General features: G+C 39.2%; 1 protein-coding gene across 1 annotated transcript in view; it reads left to right on the top strand.

The window, feature by feature from the left end:
- The first annotated feature begins 273 nt into the window (after positions 1-273).
- LOC124298079 (discoidin domain-containing receptor 2) overlaps positions 274-6425 on the top strand; it is a 108262-nt gene continuing 102110 nt past the window's right edge. The window contains exon 1 of the mRNA XM_046749661.1: positions 274-606. The gene's annotated coding sequence lies outside the window, so the exon portion shown is untranslated. The remainder of the gene's footprint in view (positions 607-6425) is intronic.

Genomic DNA, 6425 nt, shown 5'->3' with positions numbered 1-6425 from the left:
CACTCCGAGTCTCGCCGCCAAATAATCCAGAATCAATCGAAATCCGAATTTCAACCCCGCCCCATCGTTTTTCAAATCTCCAAAATCGGCCGCAGGGATTATCGCGGTCAATTAAAACGCCGGGTCGTAAACGCGTTGCGGTCGGGGAGCGCAGCGCGTGGAACGTCGACTAAAATCGCAGGTGCGCAAGACCGGAAGATCGTCCGACGGCCCGAGGGAGAAAAAGCTCGACGGCGCGTCGCGACGCTCAGTCTTGCGCGAAGCCCGCTCGTGAGAAGAGCGTCGGCATCGAACGGACGCAGCGCGAAGCGACATCTCGAGTCGAGTCCGAAGCTCCGCGTATCACGGGGCGGGAATTTAAATGACCGTCGCGTAAACTTTCCCGCCAAGTGCCGCGAAAAGTCGTAAATTAAAAGCTGATTGATTTCCAATCGATCCGTAATCGGCGGTCCGTCGCTCGTGTTTTCTTTTTTTCAGTGAATAATTGTGCGAGTTTGTCTTCGTTGTTCCGAGTCATCGAAGAGCCTCGATGTGAATCAAACCCTGGGAATTTATACAACGCAACCTCCTTTTCAACCCGGAAAATCATCCCCTACATTCGACTTGGTGAGTTTTTAAATCACTCGGATATTCTTGCAGCTTGGAATGTTTTCCGTGCAGATGAAAATCGATTATTTATAACGGTACAAGTTTCGAATCGAGCTTCTAGAATTTTCCTTCTCTTCAATCCTCGACGTGATTTTCCGATATTTCGTTGTCTGTCTGTCTGTTATCTTCTTCTTCTTCTTCTTTTTTTTTCGTGACAATCGCTTACCGCGTATTGGCAACGTTTCAAATCCTCAACGTTATTCCCCGAGGATCATCCTCCGAAATTCCCCTTTTGTTTTCGTGAATCAGAAATCATCCCCCACCTTCCCAAATCCGCACATGTTACGGGCATAAAATCCGGCTCTTTAATCAACCATAAACGAAAGAAGAAATTCGGCGTGCTTTCGAGCCCCGTAGAAACAGTGATAATAACAAAGTGAAATCCTCGTTTTTCGTCACATCGACGACGTAGTTGAAAATTTTGGCTACGGAATATCCGCGCGCATGCGCAACGCTTGAATTCGCTTCGCCACTTCTTTCCGTAGCCGTTTATGACCAGTGCCTGTCCTACGTTTGCGTTACGCGCAAGTCGTTTATATACATATATATGTATATAATAAACGCGGTCCTCCGTGTAGTTCTATTCAAATGTTTACCAATCTACTTTTATCGTCGGGCCAATTCTGCTCCCAGCGGTCCAACATTTTGCAATATTGAATTTCCACCCCCATCCCCTTTCCTACCTCCCTTCCTTCGTCCCTAGCCTCGGTTTATTATAGCTTTGTGCATATAACGCCGCGTACTCGGTTGATGGCCGGCAGGCATGTAAACGTGTGCATGGATCGCCCGAATCTCTGAACGACCGTTTGGTGCAGCGCAAACTGCGATGGACGATATTAACACCCTCGAAACGTAGGCGACTTACACCCTTTTTCGGCAATTGTGTGCCGAACCATTTTCAACTTCTCGTTTCTTTGTTTTCAGAGAAAAAAATAGGAAGTTATTTTAATCACCCCCAAAAATGAAAGGTTGAGTTTTTACGAGATGTCCACGTTTTGTATGTCGTTACTTTTTTTTTTTTTTTTTTGTCGGACGATATTTAGAGAACGAGTCGCCGGATTTCAACGATTTTGGTCTCAATCGACGCGGCTTTTACAAACTCAGAACTGATTGCATTTTCGGTTTGATCGGTTCGGCACTTTTCTAATTATTTAAGTAACGAAATTTGAAAAAATCAAATGAAAATGAAGATATCTTTAGAATGGATTAATGGATTTGAATGAAAACTGGTACCGTTAGATTTTCTTAGGTCACTAATCACGAATCTGAGGTCAAATTTGCAAAATTTTAATTTGGCGTATTCGATAAGCTGAAAAAAAAAAAAAAAAATTAAAAACATTTGGATTATGATTAAAATTGTTACTCGTCGGTTTATTCGGTGGCTGATCACGAATCTGAAGTCAAATTGCTAAATACAAAATGGCGATTCAACATGATGGAAAAAAATCTAAAAATATTCTGATTTTCGTAGAAATCCGGAGACGGAGGTTTTTTGGGTCACCGATAACGAATCCAAGCTCAGACTTTCAAAATTTGTAACCGTGTATCCGTTACACTGGTTCACAATGAAAAAATAGTCATATTGTATTGTAATACGGTATCTGAGAGCTTTAAAATCGTCAATCACGAGTCCGAAGCTGTAGTTCGAAATTCGATTTGGATATTATTCATTTTTTTTCTCTATAAACTTGGAACCTTCAATGCGAGAACGGAAAGTTCGATGACTCTCTCTCATGGTCATTCTAAAGCCGCTTGTTTTTCTCAAGACTGAAATTCAACCCCTATAATTTGGACTCGAAATTGGCTGACTTTACGATAAATTAAAAAAATACACAAGTCTTTAAATTTCATTCCGATCCGGAAGAAAGAAAAGAAATCCAAACAATTTTATACACGTCTGTAATTGATCGAGTCACTTTTCCTTGCTGGAGAAAAGTGAAGAAAAAAATGAAACTACGCAATCCTCCCATCTTTCGTGTACCTACACGTACAATATGCACACATGTGTATCACACACGAAACTCGTTCAACAAATCATCGATGCCCTCGGCGCAATTATTCTGACGATAATTGTTTAAATTTACTCAACAACCCGAATCCGCAATTCCGAGTTTGGTGAAACTTCACTAACTCAGGAAAAATCCGAACGTGTACTTCGATATTTTTAAACCTCAGTATTATCGAAAAACGGAGAATGAAACACATCTGTACGGATATACTTGTTATTAATAACCGCACGAAGCTCCGCAGGGTAAAAATTCAATTATCTCCAAAAATGGGTTACACGAATTCGCCTCTGTGTTTTTCATACGTGAATGTGTACGTGTATACCTTATGTATTACACCCACTAAGTGCCAAGAAAATAAAATTAATTAAATAAATTGTTCACACATGACTTAAGCTCCTGTATAAATTCTTGTTCCCTCTTTCGTCTTACTTTCTGCTCATTTTCTTTTTTTTTTCCTGCGTTTGTTTCTTCTAATTCTCTTTTCGTACACTCACAGATTTAGGAAACAAAAATCTCCCAGTAATACGTGAACGAAAGTTGGGATGACCTTGATTTCATATTCAACGTTGAAAAGTTGTCAACCTGATGTTATGCGTATAAGTACCGGAAGTATCGGGAGGCGTAAGTGAATCTCTGGTGTACGGATATTGGAATCGATGATTCACAGGCCTGTGCATAATTCTCTTTGAAAGTGTATAACGAGCTTCAGCGACGGAATTGCGAATAAGGTCAGATCGAGACCGAAACTTACGACGCGATCTTGTTATATATAGTGAAATCAGAGAAGTTAATGTTCGGAAATTAGCTGCAGGACTTTTTATGCACGGAAAGAGAAATTATGTAGATTTTACATCTCCTATGGTAAATATATGAATATATGAATATACAGTTCTTATTTACGGTGTTGACGAATTTTTTTCACCCCACCCCCCAAAACAATTTCAAATAATTTAAAAACATTTGCTTTATTTTATTCAAATTTTCACCTCAACTTTAAGATAGTTTAGTTTCTGATCGAATATTTTTACAGAAATGACACAGGGATAAAATTTTTTTTTTTTAATTATATATTTTATTGCACGCGTAATGATATTCCGAACAATCTGTAATTTTTTCCAACATCATTACTCTTGCAATAAAATATATACTGAGAAGAGGAATTTTTTTGAAAATTGAAAACTCTTCCATACATTCATCGCAGGAGATGTAAAATCAACGTTACATTTTTTTTCGTGCGTGAAGCCTGAAGGCTTAAAACTGTGGACTTATACGAAAATTGTAAAGAAGGAACAACAAGCCGGAGGCATTAATTTCGTTAAACACAGTCGAGGCAGCGACGCCATGCGTTCGATGAATAATCGTTCTTGATCCCCTTTTTTATCCCCTGCAAACAAGCGTAAATCTCAGTGTCCTGAAATATGCAATACCTTGTGTAACCGGGGATATTTTGTTGGCAATAACACGGATTTACGTGCTGCAAGCTCCTCGGACTTTCTTTTTCTCCGAAAGCTCGCGTGGAGCGAACAAAGCTCGTATTGTCAAAGTCCAAGTCCCTTGTTTTAGGTTTTTGAAAAAAAAAGTCGATTTTCAAACATTATTTCCTCCATAATCGTTTTTTCGATGATTCTTTCTTGTAACAAGTTTTTTTTTTTTTCTTTCTCAGCAAACAAAAGTTCGAAATATGTATTTACATGTGATATTTTTATCCGTCGTTTCGCGACAGTCTAAATTAAAAGAAAATTGCAGCGTTACTTTTAAGGATCAGGCCCGAATAATGTGTTCGTTTATTTATTTTACGCCATGTTTTGAAAGAATGTTTTGTAAAAGGTGATAAACATGGGTGGTATCGAATCATCGACAAGTTGTGATTATTTTCCTTTATTCCCGACTCAATCGTCGGGTTAGGTTTTTTTTCCCTGAAACACATTTGCGGGAAATAATGAGATCATATTTCCCGTAAATCGAAATAAGCGGGAAATATGAGCCCGATTTAAAAGTCCCGCGTTGAGTCGGAAACAAAGTCCTGTACTTAACACAGGAATAAAAGGCGAGTTTATTCCCTTGTTATATAATGTACTACGAACGGAAAAGAAGAGGGAAAAATTGGCTCCTTTTTTCCCTTAATTCGCACAAGTGAACGTCCCCTCACACCAATTTTCCCAACATCATCCCGACGCCCTGATTCGTCCTAATTCGCAATAAATCAACGTCGTCCCACTCATACATCCAATTTCACCGCGACGTTGTGTCACGGCTAATTCATCTTCCGAGTGCCAAACCGGAAGTGGTGAAAATCGGTACTCCAGTCAATTTCTCCGCCCTTGTTCTGGCCTCGTAGCTGATCTGCAGACACTGTAAGACCAGCTCTCTCTAGCAATTAAACGGCTTCTCATTTGGCTCGAATTACATCGGCGAGAATTGCTCGGGAATTGCTTCTCGAGCTTTTGAAGTCCTTGAAACGAGAGAATTAGCGGATCATCGATTCGCGATAATTTCGTGTTCTAATTCGTAGCTCGATTTCTCGCGAATAAACTTCGCCGAAAACCGAAGGGGCGAGGTTGAGATTCCGAATTTGAAAATTTAGAAAAGCGCCAGATTCCGAGATTATTTGAGGACGAAATTCGAAGTGAAGAAATCAAACTTTGACGAAACATTAAAGTTCCGAAAGGTCAAAATGTCGAAATGGCGTAACTCCGACAGGTCAAAGTTCCGAAAAAGCGAAAAAGAGAAAAATTAAAAATCTGACACATTGAAATTCTGAATTTCCGAAGATTTTTAGTTCCGTGAATTTCTGGCTCGGTGAAATTTCACCACTTTGATCTTTCTTTGTTTTAGATTCTCGATATTTTTATGTTCGAAATCCTGGTCATTCTGATTTTCGTTTTTTCTGATTTTTTACACCCACTCGTCGAATTTTTCAAATTCGTAAGCTCAACCCCACCTCAAACTGAATCTTTTCTCTCTTCCATTCATTCTTTCTTTATTTATTTCTCTTTCATCGTTCCAAATCTGGCTTCGTGCAGCTCTGTTACCGCTGTATATAAACATACATTATGCACATGCGTACATACATGCATGTGTGTTATTTATGCATCCGACTACGTTTCTCGGAATATGTGTGTATTTTTATTTTTTCCCCCTTTTTTTCTTTCTCTCCTTCTTTCACTCGTGTTTTCACCTCCGTTTTAGGTTTATATAAAGATATACAGACGCGTTTGCAGGGTCCAATTTTTCTGCAACTTTTTATCCCGCTGCCATCACCGCATGGCGGAGAAGTTTATTTTCAACCTCATGCAAGCTCCCTCAGAGCCTAACCACAAATATTCATTTCTTTTTCACCGTTGCTCATTTGGCGAGCTTCATTTTCGGCGTCTTTTACCGCGGATTGCAGCTTCGAATATTTCAGCTCTCCGTATATTCTCCTCTCAAGATCCATACGCAAATGTCTGCTAATTAGATTGAAGAACAAAGAAAAAGAAAAAAAAAAAGGATAAAATAAATGGAAGAAAAAGAAAGAAAGAAATAAAGAGAAAGACAAACACCCTTGGATTACATATTCCAGACTTTAAGGTGATTCGAGTCTCCTTTGATACATACATACATACATACATAAATGGGTAAATAATAATTAATTTTCACTGATCCAGTGTAACAATTAGCGAAAGCTTAAACGTCAAGAGTATCCGATGACCCCTGGTTGATAAACGACGATATATACGCAGGCTTGTATGAAATTATGTTCGTGTAAATATATACATACACATATAT

Source organism: Neodiprion virginianus, chromosome 2, assembly GCF_021901495.1.
Source record: "Neodiprion virginianus isolate iyNeoVirg1 chromosome 2, iyNeoVirg1.1, whole genome shotgun sequence".
In the NCBI taxonomy this organism is placed as follows: Eukaryota; Metazoa; Arthropoda; class Insecta; order Hymenoptera; family Diprionidae; genus Neodiprion; species Neodiprion virginianus.
Note: the sequence above shows the minus strand (reverse complement) of the source record. Positions and strands in the feature narration are given on the sequence as shown.